Source organism: Hypanus sabinus, chromosome 5, assembly GCF_030144855.1.
Source record: "Hypanus sabinus isolate sHypSab1 chromosome 5, sHypSab1.hap1, whole genome shotgun sequence".
Taxonomy (NCBI): Eukaryota; Metazoa; Chordata; class Chondrichthyes; order Myliobatiformes; family Dasyatidae; genus Hypanus; species Hypanus sabinus.
The window spans coordinates 71,925,728-71,945,096 of record NC_082710.1 but is presented as its reverse complement, the minus strand read 5'-3'; positions in this window follow the sequence as shown (position 1 = coordinate 71,945,096).

The window sequence follows — 19,369 nt, the reverse complement described above, 5'->3', positions numbered from 1 at the left end:
TCTGTGTTCCTCCAAGTCATCAAGTCTGAGGTCTGTGTTCCTCCAAGTCTCCAAGTCTGAGGTCTGTTTACCTCCACGTCTGAGGACTGTGTTCCTCCAAGTCTCCAAGTCTGAGGTCTGTGTTCCTCCCAGTCTGAGGTCTGTGTTCCTCCAAGTCTGAGCTCTGTGTTCCTCCAAATCTGAGGTCTGTGTTCCTCCAGGTCTGAGGTCTGTGTTCCTCCACGATTCCAAGTCTGAGGTCCATGTTCCTCCAAGTCTGTGGTCTGTGTTCCTCCAATTCTCTAAGTCTGATGTCTGTGTTCCTCCAAGTCTGAAGTCTGCGTTCCTCCAGTTCTCCAAGTCTGAGGTCTGCGTTCCTCCAATTCTCCAAGTCTGACGTCTGTGTTCCTCCAAGTCTGAGGTCTGTGTTCCTCCGAATTTGAGGTCTGTATTCCTCCAAGTCTACAAGTCTGAATCTGTGTTTCACTCAGTCTCCAAGTCTGAGGTCAGTGTTCTTCCAAGTCTCCAAGTCTGAGGTCCATGTTCCTCCAAGTCTGAGGTCTGTGTTCCTCCAGTTCTCCAAGTCTGAGGTCTGTGTTCCTCCAGTTCTCCAAGTCTGAGGTCTGTGTTCCTCCAAGTCTCCAAGTCTGAGGTCTCTGTTCCTCCAAATCCGAGGACTGTGTTCCTCCAAGATTCCAAGGTCTGTGTTCCTCCAAGTCCGAGGTCTGTGTTCCTCCAAGTCTACAAGGCTGAGGTCCGTGTTTCTCCAAGTCTGAGGTAGTTTTCCTCCAAGTCTCCAGGTCTGGGGTCTGTGTTCCTCCAAGTCTCCGTCTGAGGTCTGTGTTCCTCCAAGTCTGAGGTCTGTGTTCCTCCAAGTCTCCAGGACTGAGGGCTGTGTTCTTCCAAGTCTGAGGTCTGTGTTCCTCCAAGTCCGAGGTCTGTGTTCCTCCAAGTCTACAAGGCTGAGGTCTGTGTTTCTCCAGGTCTGAGGTCTGTGTTCCTACAAGTCGAAGCTCAGTGTTGCACCAACTCTTGAAGTCTGAAGTCTGTGTTCCTCCAAGTCCGAGGTCTGTGTTCCTCCAAGTCTCCAAATCTGAGGTCTGTCTTCCTCCAAGTCTGAGGTCTGTGTTCCTCCAAGTCTCCAAGTCTGAGGTCTGTGTTCCTCCCAGTCTGAGGTCTGTGTTCCTCCAAGTCTGAGCTCTGTGTTCCTCCAAATCTGAGGTCTGTGTTCCTCCAGGTCTGAGGTCTGTGTTCCTCCACGATTCCAAGTCTGAGGTCCATGTTCCTCCAAGTCTGTGGTCTGTGTTCCTCCAATTCTCTAAGTCTGATGTCTGTGTTCCTCCAAGTCTGAAGTCTGCGTTCCTCCAGTTCTCCAAGTCTGAGGTCTGCGTTCCTCCAATTCTCCAAGCCTGACGTCTGTGTTCCTCCAAGTCTGAGGTCTGTGTTCCTCCGAATTTGAGGTCTGTATTCCTCCAAGTCTACAAGTCTGAGTCTGTGTTTCACTCAGTCTCCAAGTCTGAGGTCAGTGTTCTTCCAAGTCTCCAAGTCTGAGGTCTGTGTTCCTCCAAGTCTGTGGTATGTGCTCCACCAAGTCTGAGTTCTGTGTTCTTCCAAGTCTGAGATCTGTGTTCCTACAAGTCCCCAAGTCTGAGGTCGGTGCTCCTACAAGTCAGAGGTCTGTGTTCCTCCAAGTCTACAAGGCTGAGGTCGGTGTTTCTCCAAGTCTGAGGTAGTTTTCCTCCAAGTCTCCAGGTCTGGGGTCTGTGTTCCTCCAAGTCTCCGTCTGAGGTCTGTGTTCCTCCAAGTCTGATGTCTGTGTTCCTCCAAGTCTCCAGGACTGAGGGCTGTGTTCTTCCAAGTCTGAGGTCTGTGTTCCTCCAAGTCCGAGGTCTGTGTTCCTCCAAGTCTACAAGGCTGAGGTCTGTGTTTCTCCAGGTCTGAGGTCTGTGTTCCTACAAGTCGAAGCTCTGTGTTGCACCAACTCTTGAAGTCTGAGCTCTGTGTTCCTCCAAATCTGAGGTCTGTGTTCCTCCAGGTCTGAGGTCTGTGTTCCTCCACGATTCCAAGTCTGAGGTCCATGTTCCTCCAAGTCTGTGGTCTGTGTTCCTCCAATTCTCTAAGTCTGATGTCTGTGTTCCTCCAAGTCTGAAGTCTGCGTTCCTCCAGTTCTCCAAGTCTGAGGTCTGCGTTCCTCCAATTCTCCAAGTCTGACGTCTGTGTTCCTCCAAGTCTGAGGTCTGTGTTCCTCCGAATTTGAGGTCTGTATTCCTCCAAGTCTACAAGTCTGAGTCTGTGTTTCACTCAGTCTCCAAGTCTGAGGTCAGTGTTCTTCCAAGTCTCCAAGTCTGAGGTCCATGTTCCTCCAAGTCTGAGGTCTGTGTTCCTCCAAGTCATCAAGTCTGAGGTCTGTGTTCCTCCAAGTCTCCAAGTCTGAGGTCTGTTTACCTCCACGTCTGAGGACTGTGTTCCTCCAAGTCTCCAAGTCTGAGGTCTGTGTTCCTCCCAGTCTGAGGTCTGTGTTCCTCCAAGTCTGAGCTCTGTGTTCCTCCAAATCTGAGGTCTGTGTTCCTCCAGGTCTGAGGTCTGTGTTCCTCCACGATTCCAAGTCTGAGGTCCATGTTCCTCCAAGTCTGTGGTCTGTGTTCCTCCAATTCTCTAAGTCTGATGTCTGTGTTCCTCCAAGTCTGAAGTCTGCGTTCCTCCAGTTCTCCAAGTCTGAGGTCTGCGTTCCTCCAATTCTCCAAGTCTGACGTCTGTGTTCCTCCAAGTCTGAGGTCTGTGTTCCTCCGAATTTGAGGTCTGTATTCCTCCAAGTCTACAAGTCTGAATCTGTGTTTCACTCAGTCTCCAAGTCTGAGGTCAGTGTTCTTCCAAGTCTCCAAGTCTGAGGTCCATGTTCCTCCAAGTCTGAGGTCTGTGTTCCTCCAGTTCTCCAAGTCTGAGGTCTGTGTTCCTCCAGTTCTCCAAGTCTGAGGTCTGTGTTCCTCCAAGTCTCCAAGTCTGAGGTCTCTGTTCCTCCAAATCCGAGGACTGTGTTCCTCCAAGATTCCAAGGTCTGTGTTCCTCCAAGTCCGAGGTCTGTGTTCCTCCAAGTCTACAAGGCTGAGGTCCGTGTTTCTCCAAGTCTGAGGTAGTTTTCCTCCAAGTCTCCAGGTCTGGGGTCTGTGTTCCTCCAAGTCTCCGTCTGAGGTCTGTGTTCCTCCAAGTCTGAGGTCTGTGTTCCTCCAAGTCTCCAGGACTGAGGGCTGTGTTCTTCCAAGTCTGAGGTCTGTGTTCCTCCAAGTCCGAGGTCTGTGTTCCTCCAAGTCTACAAGGCTGAGGTCTGTGTTTCTCCAGGTCTGAGGTCTGTGTTCCTACAAGTCGAAGCTCAGTGTTGCACCAACTCTTGAAGTCTGAAGTCTGTGTTCCTCCAAGTCCGAGGTCTGTGTTCCTCCAAGTCTCCAAATCTGAGGTCTGTCTTCCTCCAAGTCTGAGGTCTGTGTTCCTCCAAGTCTCCAAGTCTGAGGTCTGTGTTCCTCCCAGTCTGAGGTCTGTGTTCCTCCAAGTCTGAGCTCTGTGTTCCTCCAAATCTGAGGTCTGTGTTCCTCCAGGTCTGAGGTCTGTGTTCCTCCACGATTCCAAGTCTGAGGTCCATGTTCCTCCAAGTCTGTGGTCTGTGTTCCTCCAATTCTCTAAGTCTGATGTCTGTGTTCCTCCAAGTCTGAAGTCTGCGTTCCTCCAGTTCTCCAAGTCTGAGGTCTGCGTTCCTCCAATTCTCCAAGCCTGACGTCTGTGTTCCTCCAAGTCTGAGGTCTGTGTTCCTCCGAATTTGAGGTCTGTATTCCTCCAAGTCTACAAGTCTGAGTCTGTGTTTCACTCAGTCTCCAAGTCTGAGGTCAGTGTTCTTCCAAGTCTCCAAGTCTGAGGTCCATGTTCCTCCAAGTCTGAGGTCTGTGTTCCTCCAGTTCTCCAAGTCTGAGGTCTGTGTTCCTCCAAGTCTGTGGTATGTGCTCCACCAAGTCTGAGTTCTGTGTTCTTCCAAGTCTGAGATCTGTGTTCCTACAAGTCCCCAAGTCTGAGGTCGGTGCTCCTACAAGTCAGAGGTCTGTGTTCCTCCAAGTCTACAAGGCTGAGGTCCGTGTTTCTCCAAGTCTGAGGTAGTTTTCCTCCAAGTCTCCAGGTCTGGGGTCTGTGTTCCTCCAAGTCTCCATCTGAGGTCTGTGTTCCTCCAAGTCTGAGGTCTGTGTTCCTCCAAGTCTCCAGGACTGAGGGCTGTGTTCTTCCAAGTCTGAGGTCTGTGTTCCTCCAAGTCCGAGGTCTGTGTTCCTCCAAGTCTACAAGGCTGAGGTCTGTGTTTCTCCAGGTCTGAGGTCTGTGTTCCTACAAGTCGAAGCTCTGTGTTGCATCAACTCTTGAAGTCTGAAGTCTGTGTTCCTCCAAGTCTGAGGTCTGTGTTCCTCCAAGTCTCCAAATCTGAGGTCTGTCTTCCTCCAAGTCTGAGGTCTGTGTTCCTCCAAGTCTCCAAGTCTGAGGTCTGTGTTCCTCCCAGTCTGAGGTCTGTGTTCCTCCAAGTCTGAGCTCTGTGTTCCTCCAGATCTGAGGTCTGTGTTCCTCCAAGTCTCCAAGTCTGAGGTCTGTGTTCCTCCCAGTCTGAGGTCTGTGTTCCTCCAAGTCCGAGGTCTGTGTTCCTCCAAGTCTCCAAATCTGCTGTCTGTCTTCCTCCAAGTCTGAGGTCTGTGTTCCTCCAAGTCTCCAAGTCTGAGGTCTGTGTTCCTCCCAGTCTGAGGTCTGTGTTCCTCCAAGTCTGAGCTCTGTGTTCCTCCAGATCTGAGGTCTGTGTTCCTCCAGGTCTGAGGTCTGTGTTCCTCCACGATTCCAAGTCTGAGGTCCATGTTCCTCCAAGTCTGTGGTCTGTGTTCCTCCAATTCTCTAAGTCTGATGTCTGTGTTCCTCCAAGTCTGAAGTCTGCGTTCCTCCAGTTCTCCAAGTCTGAGGTCTGCGTTCCTCCAATTCTCCAAGTCTGACGTCTGTGTTCCTCCAAGTCTGAGGTCTGTGTTCCTCCGAATTTGAGGTCTGTATTCCTCCAAGTCTACAAGTCTGAGTCTGTGTTTCACTCAGTCTCCAAGTCTGAGGTCAGTGTTCTTCCAAGTCTCCAAGTCTGAGGTCCATGTTCCTCCAAGTCTGAGGTCTGTGTTCCTCCAGTTCTCCAAGTCTGAGGTCTGTGTTCCTCCAGTTCTCCAAGTCTGAGGTCTGTGTTCCTCCACGATTCCAAGTCTGAGGTCCATGTTCCTCCAAGTCTGTGGTCTGTGTTCCTCCAATTCTCTAAGTCTGATGTCTGTGTTCCTCCAAGTCTGAAGTCTGCGTTCCTCCAGTTCTCCAAGTCTGAGGTCTGCGTTCCTCCAAGTCTACAAGTCTGAGTCTGTGTTTCACTCAGTCTCCAAGTCTGAGGTCAGTGTTCTTCCAAGTCTCCAAGTCTGAGGTCCATGTTCCTCCAAGTCTGAGGTCTGTGTTCTTCCAAGTCTCCAAGTCTGAGGTCTGTGTTCCTCCAAGTCTGTGGTATGTGCTCCACCAAGTCTGAGTTCTGTGTTCTTCCAAGTCTGAGATCTGTGTTCCTACAAGTCCCCAAGTCTGAGGTCGGTGCTCCTACAAGTCAGAGGTCTGTGTTCCTCCAAGTCTACAAGGCTGAGGTCCGTGTTTCTCCAAGTCTGAGGTAGTTTTCCTCCAAGTCTCCAGGTCTGGGGTCTGTGTTCCTCCAAGTCTCCATCTGAGGTCTGTGTTCCTCCAAGTCTGAGGTCTGTGTTCCTCCAAGTCTCCAGGACTGAGGGCTGTGTTCTTCCAAGTCTGAGGTCTGTGTTCCTCCAAGTCCGAGGTCTGTGTTCCTCCAAGTCTACAAGGCTGAGGTCTGTGTTTCTCCAGGTCTGAGGTCTGTGTTCCTACAAGTCGAAGCTCTGTGTTGCATCAACTCTTGAAGTCTGAAGTCTGTGTTCCTCCAAGTCTGAGGTCTGTGTTCCTCCAAGTCTCCAAATCTGAGGTCTGTCTTCCTCCAAGTCTGAGGTCTGTGTTCCTCCAAGTCTCCAAGTCTGAGGTCTGTGTTCCTCCCAGTCTGAGGTCTGTGTTCCTCCAAGTCTGAGCTCTGTGTTCCTCCAGATCTGAGGTCTGTGTTCCTCCAAGTCTCCAAGTCTGAGGTCTGTGTTCCTCCCAGTCTGAGGTCTGTGTTCCTCCAAGTCCGAGGTCTGTGTTCCTCCAAGTCTCCAAATCTGCTGTCTGTCTTCCTCCAAGTCTGAGGTCTGTGTTCCTCCAAGTCTCCAAGTCTGAGGTCTGTGTTCCTCCCAGTCTGAGGTCTGTGTTCCTCCAAGTCTGAGCTCTGTGTTCCTCCAGATCTGAGGTCTGTGTTCCTCCAGGTCTGAGGTCTGTGTTCCTCCACGATTCCAAGTCTGAGGTCCATGTTCCTCCAAGTCTGTGGTCTGTGTTCCTCCAATTCTCTAAGTCTGATGTCTGTGTTCCTCCAAGTCTGAAGTCTGCGTTCCTCCAGTTCTCCAAGTCTGAGGTCTGCGTTCCTCCAATTCTCCAAGTCTGACGTCTGTGTTCCTCCAAGTCTGAGGTCTGTGTTCCTCCGAATTTGAGGTCTGTATTCCTCCAAGTCTACAAGTCTGAGTCTGTGTTTCACTCAGTCTCCAAGTCTGAGGTCAGTGTTCTTCCAAGTCTCCAAGTCTGAGGTCCATGTTCCTCCAAGTCTGAGGTCTGTGTTCCTCCAGTTCTCCAAGTCTGAGGTCTGTGTTCCTCCAGTTCTCCAAGTCTGAGGTCTGTGTTCCTCCAAGTCTCCAAGTCTGAGGTCTCTGTTCCTCCAAATCCGAGGACTGTGTTCCTCCAAGATTCCAAGGTCTGTGTTCCTCCAAGTCTGAGGTCTGTGTTCCTCCAAGTCCGAGGTCTGTGTTCCTCCAGTTCTCCAAGTCTGAGGTCTGTGTTCCTCCAAGTCTGTGGTATGTGCTCCACCAAGTCTGAGTTCTGTGTTCTTCCAAGTCTGAGATCTGTGTTCCTACAAGTCCCCAAGTCTGAGGTCGGTGCTCTTACAAGTCAGAGGTCTGTGTTCCTCCAAGTCTACAAGGCTGAGGTCCGTGTTTCTCCAAGTCTGAGGTAGTTTTCCTCCAAGTCTCCAGGTCTGGGGTCTGTGTTCCTCCAAGTCTCCATCTGAGGTCTGTGTTCCTCCAAGTCTGAGGTCTGTGTTCCTCCAAGTCTCCAGGACTGAGGGCTGTGTTCTTCCAAGTCTGAGGTCTGTGTTCCTCCAAGTCCGAGGTCTGTGTTCCTCCAAGTCTACAAGGCTGAGGTCTGTGTTTCTCCAGGTCTGAGGTCTGTGTTCCTACAAGTCGAAGCTCTGTGTTGCATCAACTCTTGAAGTCTGAAGTCTGTGTTCCTCCAAGTCTGAGGTCTGTGTTCCTCCAAGTCTCCAAATCTGAGGTCTGTCTTCCTCCAAGTCTGAGGTCTGTGTTCCTCCAAGTCTCCAAGTCTGAGGTCTGTGTTCCTCCCAGTCTGAGGTCTGTGTTCCTCCAAGTCTGAGCTCTGTGTTCCTCCAGATCTGAGGTCTGTGTTCCTCCAAGTCTCCAAGTCTGAGGTCTGTGTTCCTCCCAGTCTGAGGTCTGTGTTCCTCCAAGTCCGAGGTCTGTGTTCCTCCAAGTCTCCAAATCTGCTGTCTGTCTTCCTCCAAGTCTGAGGTCTGTGTTCCTCCAAGTCTCCAAGTCTGAGGTCTGTGTTCCTCCCAGTCTGAGGTCTGTGTTCCTCCAAGTCTGAGCTCTGTGTTCCTCCAGATCTGAGGTCTGTGTTCCTCCAGGTCTGAGGTCTGTGTTCCTCCACGATTCCAAGTCTGAGGTCCATGTTCCTCCAAGTCTGTGGTCTGTGTTCCTCCAATTCTCTAAGTCTGATGTCTGTGTTCCTCCAAGTCTGAAGTCTGCGTTCCTCCAGTTCTCCAAGTCTGAGGTCTGCGTTCCTCCAATTCTCCAAGTCTGACGTCTGTGTTCCTCCAAGTCTGAGGTCTGTGTTCCTCCGAATTTGAGGTCTGTATTCCTCCAAGTCTACAAGTCTGAGTCTGTGTTTCACTCAGTCTCCAAGTCTGAGGTCAGTGTTCTTCCAAGTCTCCAAGTCTGAGGTCCATGTTCCTCCAAGTCTGAGGTCTGTGTTCCTCCAGTTCTCCAAGTCTGAGGTCTGTGTTCCTCCAGTTCTCCAAGTCTGAGGTCTGTGTTCCTCCAAGTCTCCAAGTCTGAGGTCTCTGTTCCTCCAAATCCGAGGACTGTGTTCCTCCAAGATTCCAAGGTCTGTGTTCCTCCAAGTCTGAGGTCTGTGTTCCTCCAAGTCCGAGGTCTGTGTTCCTCCAAGTCTCCAAATCTGAGGTCTGTCTTCCTCCAAGTCTGAGGTCTGTGTTCCTCCACGATTCCAAGTCTGAGGTCCATGTTCCTCCAATTCTCTAAGTCTGACGTCTGTGTTCCTCCAAGTCTGAGGTCTGCGTTCCTCCAGTTCTCCAAGTCTGAGGTCTGCGTTCCTCCAATTCTCCAAGTCTGACGCCTGTGTTCCTCCAAGTCTGAGGTCTGTGTTCCTCCGAATCTGAGGTCTGTATTCCTCCAAGTCTACAAGTCTGAGGTCTGTGTTTCACTCAGTCTCCAAGTCTGAGGTCAGTGTTCTTCCAAGTCTCCAAGTCTGAGGTCCATGTTCCTCCAAGTCTGAGGTCTGTGTTCCTCCAGTTCTCTAAGTCTGAGGTCTGTGTTCCTCCAAGTCTCCAAGTCTGAGGTCTCTGTTCCTCCAAATCCGAGGACTGTGTTCCTCCAAGATTCCAAGGTCTGTGTTCCTCCAAGTCCGAGGTCTGTGTTCCTCCAAGTCTCCAAATCTGAGGTCTGTCTTCCTCCAAATCTGAGGTCTGTCTTCCTCCAAGTCTGAGGTCTGTGTTCCTCCAAGTCTCCAAGTCTGAGGTCTGTGTTCCTCCCAGTCTGAGGTCTGTGTTCCTCCAAGTCCGAGGTCTGTGTTCCTCCAAGTCTCCAAATCTGAGGTCTGTCTTCCTCCAAGTCTGATGTCTGTGTTCCTCCAAGTCTGAAGTCTGCGTTCCTCCAGTTCTCCAAGTCTGAGGTCTACGTTCCTCCAATTCTCCAAGTCTGAGGTCTGTGTTCCTCCGAATTTGAGGTCTGTATTCCTCCAAGTCTACAAGTCTGAGTCTGTGTTTCACTCAGTCTCCAAGTCTGAGGTCAGTGTTCTTCCAAGTCTCCAAGTCTGAGGTCCATGTTCCTCCAAGTCTGAGGTCTGTGTTCCTCCAGTTCTCCAAGTCTGAGGTCTGTGTTCCTCCAGTTCTCCAAGTCTGAGGTCTGTGTTCCTCCAAGTCTCCAAGTCTGAGGTCTCTGTTCCTCCAAATCCGAGGACTGTGTTCCTCCAAGATTCCAAGGTCTGTGTTCCTCCAAGTCTGAGGTCTGTGTTCCTCCAAGTCCGAGGTCTGTGTTCCTCCAAGTCTCCAAATCTGAGGTCTGTCTTCCTCCAAGTCTGAGTTCTGTGTTCCTCCACGATTCCAAGTCTGAGGTCCATGTTCCTCCAATTCTCTAAGTCTGACGTCTGTGTTCCTCCAAGTCTGAGGTCTGCGTTCCTCCAGTTCTCCAAGTCTGAGGTCTGCGTTCCTCCAATTCTCCAAGTCTGACGCCTGTGTTCCTCCAAGTCTGAGGTCTGTGTTCCTCCGAATCTGAGGTCTGTATTCCTCCAAGTCTACAAGTCTGAGGTCTGTGTTTCACTCAGTCTCCAAGTCTGAGGTCAGTGTTCTTCCAAGTCTCCAAGTCTGAGGTCCATGTTCCTCCAAGTCTGTGGTCTGTGTTCCTCCAATTCTCTAAGTCTAATGTCTGTGTTCCTCCAAGTCTGAAGTCTGCGTTCCTCCAGTTCTCCAAGTCTGAGGTCTGCGTTCCTCCAATTCTCCAAGTCTGAGGTCTGTGTTCCTCCGAATTTGAGGTCTGTATTCCTCCAAGTCTACAAGTCTGAGTCTGTGTTTCACTCAGTCTCCAAGTCAGAGGTCAGTGTTCTTCCAAGTCTCCAAGTCTGAGGTCCATGTTCCTCCAAGTCTGAGGCCTGTGTTCCTCCAGTTCTCCAAGTCTGAGGTCTGTGTTCCTCCAGTTCTCCAAGTCTGAGGTCTGTGTTCCTCCAAGTCTCCAAGTCTGAGGTCTCTGTTCCTCCAAATCCGAGGACTGTGTTCCTCCAAGATTCCAAGGTCTGTGTTCCTCCAAGTCTGAGGTCTGTGTTCCTCCAAGTCCGAGGTCTGTGTTCCTCCAAGTCTCCAAATCTGAGGTCTGTCTTCCTCCAAGTCTGAGTTCTGTGTTCCTCCACGATTCCAAGTCTGAGGTCCATGTTCCTCCAATTCTCTAAGTCTGACGTCTGTGTTCCTCCAAGTCTGAGGTCTGCGTTCCTCCAGTTCTCCAAGTCTGAGGTCTGCGTTCCTCCAATTCTCCAAGTCTGACGCCTGTGTTCCTCCAAGTCTGAGGTCTGTGTTCCTCCGAATCTGAGGTCTGTATTCCTTCAAGTCTACAAGTCTGAGTTCTGTGTTTCACTCAGTCTCCAAGTCTGAGGTCAGTGTTCTTCCAAGTCTCCAAGTCTGAGGTCCATGTTCCTCCAAGTCTGAGGTCTGTGTTCCTCCAGTTCTCTAAGTCTGAGGTCTGTGTTCCTCCAGTTCTCCAAGTCTGAGGTCTGTGTTCCTCCAAGTCTCCAAGTCTGAGGTCTCTGTTCCTCCAAATCCGAGGACTGTGTTCCTCCAAGATTCCAAGGTCTGTGTTCCTCCAAGTCCGAGGTCTGTGTTCCTCCAGTTCTCCAAGTCTGAGGTCTGTGTTCCTCCAAGTCTCCAAGTCTGAGGTCTCTGTTCCTCCAAATCCGAGGACTGTGTTCCTCCAAGATTCCAAGGTCTGTGTTCCTCCAAGTCTGAGCTCTGTGTTCCTCCAAATCTGAGGTCTGTATTCCTCCAGGTCTGAGGTCTGTGTTCCTCCACGATTCCAAGTCTGAGGTCCATGTTCCTCCAATTCTCTAAGTCTGACGTCTGTGTTCCTCCAAGTCTGAGGTCTGTGTTCCTCCGAATCTGAGGTCTGTATTCCTCCAAGTCTACAAGTCTGAGGTCTGTGTTTCACTCAGGCTCCAAGTCTGAGGTCAGTGTTCTTCCAAGTCTCCAAGTCTGAGGTCCATGTTCCTCCAAGTCTGAGGTCTGTGTTCCTCCAGTTCTCCAAGTCTGAGGTCTGTGTTCCTCCAGTTCTCCAAGTCTGAGGTCTGTGTTCCTCCAAGTCTCCAAGTCTGAGGTCTCTGTTCCTCCAAATCCGAGGACTGTGTTCCTCCAAGATTCCAAGGTCTGTGTTCCTCCAAGTCCGAGGTCTGTGTTCCTCCAAGTCTACAAGGCTGAGGTCTGTGTTTCTCCAGGTCTGAGGTCTGTGTTCCTACAAGTCGAAGCTCTGTGTTCCTCCAACTCTTCAAGTCTGAAGTCTGTGTTCCTCCAAGTCTGAGTTCTGTGTTGCTCCAAATCTGAGGTCTGTGTTCCTCCAAGTCTACAAGTCTGAGGTCTGTGTTCCACTCAGTCTCCAAGTCTGAGGTCTGTGTTCCTCCAAGTCTGTGGTATGTGCTCCTCCAAGTCTGAGTTCTGTGTTCTTCCAAGTCTGAGCTCTGTGTTCCTACAAGTCCCCAAGTCTGAGGTCAGTGCTCCTACAAGTCAGAGGTCTGTGTTCCTCCAAGTCTACAAGGCTGAGGTCTGTGTTTCTCCAGGTCTGAGGTAGTTTTCTCCAAGTCTCCAGGTCTGGGGTCTGTGTTCCTCCAAGTCTCCGTCTGAGGTCTGTGTTCCTCCAAGTCTGAGCTCTGTGTTCCTCCAAGTCTCCAAGTCTGAGGTCTGTGTTCCTCCAAGTCCGAGGTCTGTGTTCCTCCAAGTCTGAGCTCTGTGTTCCTCCAAATCTGATGACCGTGTTCCACTCAGTCTCCAAGTCTGAGGTCTGTGTTCTTCCAAGTCTCCAAGTCTGAGGTCTGTGTTCCTCCAAGTCTGTGGTATGTGTTCCTCCAAGTCTGAGGTCTGTGTTCTTCCAAGTCTGAGATCTGTGTTCCAACAAGTACCCAAGTCGGCGGTCTGTGTTCCTACAAGTCAGAGGCCTGTGTTCCTCCAAGTCTCCAGGTCTGGGGTCTGTGTTCCTCCAAGTCTCCGCCTGATGTCTGTGTTCTTCCAAGTCCGAGGTCTGTGTTCCTCGAACTGTGCAAGTCTGAGGTCTGTGTTCCTCCAAGTCAGTGTTCCTCCAAGTCTCCAAGTCTGAGGTCTGTGTTCCTCCAAGTCAGTGTTCCTCCAAGTCTCCAAGTCTGAGGTCTGTGTTCCTCCAAATCTGAGGTCTCTGTTCCTCCAAGTCTGAGGTCTCTGTTCCTCCAAGTCCGAGGTCTGTGTTCCTCTAAGTCTACAAGGCTGAGGTGTGTGTTTCTCCAGGTCTGAGGTCTGTGTTCCTACAAGTCGAAGCTCTGTGTTGCTCCAACTCTTGAAGTCTGAAGTCTGTGTTCCTCCAAATCTGAGGTCTCTGTTCCTCCAAGTCTGAGGTCTCTGTTCCTCCAAATCCGAGGACTGTGTTCCTCCAAGATTCCAAGGACTGTGTTCCTCCAAGTCCGAGGTCTGTGTTCCTCCAAGTCTACAAGGCTGAGGTGTGTGTTTCTCCAGGTCTGAGGTCTGTGTTCCTACAAGTCGAAGCTCTGTGTTGCTCCAACTCTTGAAGTCTGAAGTCTGTGTTCCTCCAAGTCTGAGGTCTGTGTTCCTCCAAGTCTGAGGTCTGTGTTCCTCCAAGTCTCAGCTCTGTGTTCCTCCAAATCTGAGGTCTGTGTTCCTCCAGGTCTGAGGTCTGTGTTCCTCCAAGTCTGAGGTCTGTCTTCCTCCAAGTCTGAGGTCTGTGTTCCTCCAAGTCTGAGGTCTGTGTTCCTCCAAGTCTGAGCTCTGTGTTCCTCCAAATCTGAGGTCTGTGTTCCTCCAGGTCTGAGGTCTGTGTTCCGCCAAGTCTGAGGTCTGTCTTCCTCCAAGTCTGACGTCTGTGTTCCTCCAAGTCTGAGGTCTGTGTTCCTCCAAATCTGAGGTCTGTTTTCCTCCAAGTCTACAAGTCTGAGGTCTGTGTTCCACTCAGTCTCCACGTCTGAGGTCTGTGTTCTTCCAAATCTCCAAGTCTGAAGTCTGTGTTCCTCCAAGTTTGTGGTCTGTGTTCCACTCAGTCTCCAAGTCTGAGGTCTGTTTTCCTCCAAGTCTCCAGGTCTGCGGTCTGTGTTCCTCCAAGTCTGCGTCTGATGTCTGTGTTCTTCCAAGTCCGAGGTCTGTGTTCCTCGAACTGTGCAAGTCTGAGGTCTGTGTTCCTCCAAGTCTGAGCTCTGTGTTCCTCCAAATCTGAGGTCTCTGTTCCTCCAATTCTCAGGTCTCTGTTCCTCCAAATCCGAGGACTGTGTTCCTCCAAGATTCCAAAGTCTGTGTTCCTCCGAGGTCTGTGTTCCTCCAAGTCTACAAGGCTGAGGTCTGTGATTCTGCAAGTCTGAGGTCTGTGTTCCTCCAAGACTCCAAGTCTGAGGTATGTGTTCCTCCAAGTCTCCAAGTCTGAGGTCTCTGTTCCTCCAAATCCGAGGACTGTGTTCCTCCAAGACTCCAAGACTGAGGTATGTGTTCCTCCAACTCTCTACGTCTGAGGGCTGTGTTCCTCCAAGTCTCCAAGTATGAGCACTGTGTGTACTCTAAGTCTGAGGTCTGTGTTCCTCCAAGTCTGAGGTCTGTGTTCCTACAAGTCTCCAGGTCTCAGGTTTGTGTTCCTCCAAGTCTGAGGACTGTGTTCCTCCTAGTATGAGGTCTGTTTCCTCTAAGGATGAGGTCTGTGTTTCTCCAAGTCCGAGGTCTGTGTTCCTCCAAGTCTACAAGGCTGAGGTCTGTGTTTCTCCAGGTCTGAGGTCTGTGTTCCTACAAGTCGAAGCACTGTGTTCCTCCAACTCTTGAAGTCTGAAGTCTGTGTTCCTCCAAGTCTGAGGTCTGTGTTCCTCCAAGTCCGAGGTCTGTGTTCCTCCAAGTCTCCAAGTCTGAGGTCTGTCTTCCTCCAAGTCTGAGGTCTGCGTTCCTCCAAGTCTCCAAGTCTGAGGTCTGTGTTCCTCCCAGTCTGAGGTCTGTGTTCCTCAAAGTCTGAGTTCTGTGTTCCTCTAAGTCTGAGATCTGTATTCCTACAAGTCTCCAAGTCTGAGGTCTGTATTCCTCCAAGTCTGAGGTCTGTGTTCCTCCAAGTCCGAGGTCTGTGTTCCTCCAAGTCTGAGGTCTGTGTTCCTCCAAGTCTGACCTCTGAGTTCCTCCAATTCTGAGGTCTGTGTTCCTCCAGGTCTGAGGTCTGTGTTCCTCCAAGATTCCAAGTCTGAGGTCCATGTTCCTCCAAGTATGCGGTCTGTGTTCCTCCAATTCTTCAAGTCTGACGTCTGTGTTCCTCCAAGTCTGAGGTCTGCGTTCCTCCAATTCTCCAAGTCTGAGCTCTGCGTTCCTCCAATTCTCCAAGTCTGAGGTCTGTGTCCTCCAAGTCTGAGGTCTGTCTTCCTCCAAGTCTGAGCTCTGTGTTCATCCAAGTCTCCAAGTCTGAGGTCTGTGTTCCTCCAAGGACTGTGTTCCTCCAAGTCTTGAAGTCCGAAGTCTGTGTTCCTCCTAGTCTGAGGTCTGAGTTCCTCCAAGTCTCCAAGTCTGAGGTCTGTTCCTCCAAGTCTCCAAGTCTGAGGTCTGTGTTCCTCCAAGTCTCCAAGTCCAGGCTCTGTGTTCATGAATATCTGAGGTCTGTGTTCCTCCAAGTCTTCAGGTCTGAGGTCTGCGTAACTCCAAGTCTGAGGTCTGTGTTCCTCCAAGTCTACAAGTCTGAGGTCTGTGTTCCACTCAGTCTCCAAGTCTGAGGTCTGTGTTCCACTCAGTCTCCAAGTTTGTGGTCTGTGTTCCACTCAGTCTCGAAGTCTGAGGTCTGTTTTCCTCCAAGTCTACAAGGCTGAGGTCTGTGTTTCTCCAGGTCTGTGTTCCTACAAGTCGAAGCTCTGTGTTCCTCCAACTCTTGAAGTCTGACGTCTGTGTTCCTCCAAGTCTGAGGTCTGTGTTCCTCCAAGTCCGAGGTCTGTGTTCCTCCAAGTCTCCAAATCTGAGGTCTGTCTTCCTCCAAGTCTGAGGTCTGCGTTCCTCCAAGTCTCCAAGTCTGAGGTCTGTGTTCCTCCCAGTCTGAGGTCTGTGTTCCTCAAAGTCTGAGTTCTGTGTTCCTCTAAGTCTGAGATCTGTATTCCTACAAGTCTCCAAGTCTGAGGTCTGTGTTCCTCCAAGTCTGACGTCTGTGTTCCTCCAAGTCTGAGCTCTGTGTTCCTCCAATTCTGAGGTCTGTGTTCCTCCAGGTCTGAGGTCTGTGTTCCTCCAAGATTCCAAGTCTGAGGTCCATATTCCTCCAAGTATGCGGTCTGTGTTCCTCCAGTTCTTCAAGTCTGACGTCTGTGTTCCTCCAAGTCTGAGGTCTGCGTTCCTCCAATTCTCCAAGTCTGAGCTCTGCGTTCCTCCAATTCTCCAAGTCTGAGGTCTGTGTCCTCCAAGTCTGAGGTCTGTCTTCCTCCAAATCTGAGCTCTGTGTTCATCCAAGTCTCCAAGTCTGAGGTCTGTGTTCCTCCAAGGACTGTGTTCCTCCAAGTCTTGAAGTCCGAAGTCTGTGTTCCTCCTCGTCTGAGGTCTGAGTTCCTCCAAGTCTCCAAGTCTGAGGTCTGTGTTCCTCCAAGTCTCCGTCTGAGGTCTGTGTTCCTCCAAGTCTGAGCTCTGTGTTCCTCCAAGTCTCCAAGACTGAGGGCTGTGTTCATCCAAGGTTGAGGTCTGTGTTCCTCCAAGTCCGAGGTCTGTGTTCCTCCAAGTCTACAAGGCTGAGGTCTGTGTTTCTCCAGGTCTGAGGTCTGTGTTCCTACAAGTCGAAGGTCTGTGTTCCTCCAACTCTTGAAGTTTGAAGTCTGTGTTCCTCCAAGTTTGTGGTCTGTGTTCCACTCAGTCTCCAAGTCTGAGGTCTGTGTTCCTCCAAGTCTACAAGGCTGAGGTCTGTGTTTCTCCAGGTCTGAGGTCTGTGTTCCTACAAGTCGAAGGTCTGTGTTCCTCCAACTCTTGAAGTCTGAAGTCTGTGTTCCTCCAAGTTTGTGGTCTGTGTTCCACTCAGTCTCGAAGTCTGAGGTCTGTTTTCCTCCAAGTCTACAAGGCTGAGGTCTGTGTTTCTCCAGGTCTGAGGTCTGTGTTCCTACAAGTCGAAGGTCTGTGTTCCTCCAACTCTTGAAGTCTGAAGTCTGTGTTCCTCCAAGTTTGTGGTCTGTGTTCCACTCAGTCTCGAAGTCTGAGGTCTGTTTTCCTCCAAGTCTACAAGGCTGAGGTCTGTGTTTCTCCAGGTCTGAGGTCTGTGTTCCTACAAGTCGAAGCTCTGTGTTCCTCCAACTCTTGAAGTCTGAAGTCTGTGTTCCTCCAAGTCTGAGGTCTGTGTTCCTCCAAGTCCGAGGTCTGTGTTCCTCCAAGTCTCCAAATCTGAGGTCTGTCTTCCTCCAAGTCTGAGGTCTGTGTTCCTCCAAGTCTCCAAGTCTGAGGTCTGTGTTCCTCCCAGTCTGAGGTCTGTGTTCCTCCAAGTCTGAGCTCTGTGTTCCTCCAAATCTGAGGTCTGTATTCCTCCAGGTCTGAGGTCTGTGTTCCTCCACGATTCCAAGTCTGAGGTCCATGTTCCTCCAATTCTCTAAGTCTGAGGTCTGTGTTCCTCCAAGTCTACAAGGCTGAGGTCTGTGTTCCTACAAGTCGAAGCTCTGTGTTCCTCCAACTCTTGAAGTCTGAGGTCTGTGTTCCTCCAAGTCTGAGGTCTGTGTTCCTCCAAGTCCGAGGTCTGTGTTCCTCCAAGTCTCCAAATCTGAGGTCTGTCTTCCTCCAAGTCTGAGGTCTGTGTTCCTCCAAGTCTGTGTTCCTCTAAATCTGAGGTCTGTATTCCTCCAGGTCTGAGGTCTGTGTTCCTCCACGATTCCAAGTCTGAGGTCCATGTTCCTCCAATTCTCTAAGTCTGACGTCTGTGTTCCTCCAAGTCTGAGGTCTGCGTTCCTCCAGTTCTCCAAGTCTGAGGTCTGCGTTCCTCCAATTCTCCAAGTCTGACGTCTGTGTTCCTCCAAGTCTGAGGTCTGTGTTCCTCCAAATCTGAGGTCTGTATTCCTCCAAGTCTACAAGTCTGAGGTCTGTGTTTCACTCAGGCTCCAAGTCTGAGGTCAGTGTTCTTCCAAGTCTCCAAGTCTGAGGTCCATGTTCCTCCAAGTCTGAGGTCTGTGTTCCTCCAGTTCTCCAAGTCTGAGGTCTGTGTTCCTCCAGTTCTCCAAGTCTGAGGTCTGTGTTCCTCCAAGTCTCCAGGTCTGAGGTCTCTGTTCCTCCAAATCCGAAGACTGTGTTCCTCCAAGATTCCAAGGTCTGTGTTCCTCCAAGTCCGAGGACTGTGTTCCTCCAAGTCTACAAGGCTGAGGTCTGTGTTTCTCCAGGTCTGAGGTCTGTGTTCCTACAAGTCGAAGCTCTGTGTTCCTCCAACTCTTCAAGTCTGAAGTCTGTGTTCCTCCAAGTCTGAGGTCTGTGTTCCTCCAAGTCCGAGGTCTGTGTTCCTCCAAGTCTCCAAATCTGAGGTCTGTCTTCCTCCAAGTCTGAGATCTGTGTTCCTCCAAGTCTCCGAGGTCTGTGTTCCTCCCAGTCTGAGGTCTGTGTTCCTCCAAGTCTGAGCTCTGTGTTCCTCCAAATCTGAGGTCTGTGTTCCTCCAAGTCTGTGCTCTGTGTTCCTCCAATTCTCCAAGTCTGAAGTCTGTGTTCCTCCAAGTCTGATGTCTGCGTTCCTCCAGTTCTCGAAGTCTGAGGTTTGCGTTCCTCCAATTCTCCAAGTCTGACGCCTGTGTTCCTCCAAGTGTGAGGTCTGTGTTCCTCCGAATCTGAGGTCTGTTTCCTCCAAGTCTACAAGTCTGAGGTCTGTGTTTCACTCAGTCTCCAAGTCTGAGGTCAGTGTTCTTCCAAGTCTCCAAGTCTGAAGTCCATGTTCCTCCAAGTCTGAGGTCTGTGTTCCTCCAGTTCTCCAAGTCTGAGGTCTGTGTTCCTCCAGTTCTCCAAGTCTGAGGTCTGTGTTCCTCCAAGTCTCCAAGTCTGAGGTCTCTGTTCCTCCAAATCCGAGGACTGTGTTCCTCCAAGATTCCAAGGTCTGTGTTCCTCCAAGTCCGAGGTCTGTGTTCCTCCAAGTCTACAAGGCTGAGGTCTGTGTTTCTCCAGGTCTGAGGTCTGTGTTCCTACAAGTCGAAGGTCTGTGTTCCTCCAACTCTTGAAGTTTGAAGTCTGTGTTCCTCCAAGTTTGTGGTCTGTGTTCCACTCAGTCTCCAAGTCTGAGGTCTGTGTTCCTCCAAGTCTACAAGGCTGAGGTGTGTGTTTCTCCAGGTCTGAGGTCTGTGTTCCTACAAGTCGAAGCTCTGTGTTCCTCCAACTCTTGAAGTCTGAGGTCTGTGTTCCTCCAAGTCTGAGGTCTGTGTTCCTCCAAGTCCGAGGTCTGTGTTCCTCCAAGTCTCCAAATCTGAGGTCTGTCTTCCTCCAAGTCTGAGGTCTGTGTTCCTCCAAGTCTCCAAGTCTGAGGTCTGTGTTCCTCCCAGTCTGAGGTCTGTGTTCCTCCAAGTCTGAGCTCTGTGTTCCTCCAAATCTGAGGTCTGTATTCCTCCAGGTCTGAGGTCTGTGTTCCTCCACGATTCCAAGTCTGAGGTCCATGTTCCTCCAATTCTCTAAGTCTGACGTCTGTGTTCCTCCAAGTCTGAGGTCTGCGTTCCTCCAGTTCTCCAAGTCTGAGGTCTGCGTTCCTCCAATTCTCCAAGTCTGACGTCTGTGTTCCTCCAAGTCTGAGGTCTGTGTTCCTCCGAATCTGAGGTCTGTATTCCTCCAAGTCTACAAGTCTGAGGTCTGTGTTTCACTCAGGCTCCAAGTCTGAGGTCAGTGTTCTTCCAAGTCTCCAAGTCTGAGGTCCATGTTCCTCCAAGTCTGAGGTCTGTGTTCCTCCAGTTCTCCAAGTCTGAGGTCTGTGTTCCTCCAGTTCTCCAAGTCTGAGGTCTGTGTTCCTCCAAGTCTCCAAGTCTGAGGTCTCTGTTCCTCCAAATCCGAGGACTGTGTTCCTCCAAGATTCCAAGGTCTGTGTTCCTCCAAGTCCGAGGTCTGTGTTCCTCCAAGTCTACAAGGCTGAGGTCTGTGTTTCTCCAGGTCTGAGGTCTGTGTTCCTACAAGTCGAAGCTCTGTGTTCCTCCAACTCTTCAAGTCTGAAGTCTGTGTTCCTCCAAGTCTGAGTTCTGTGTTGCTCCAAATCTGAGGTCTGTGTTCCTCCAAGTCTACAAGTCTGAGGTCTGTGTTCCACTCAGTCTCCAAGTCTGAGGTCTG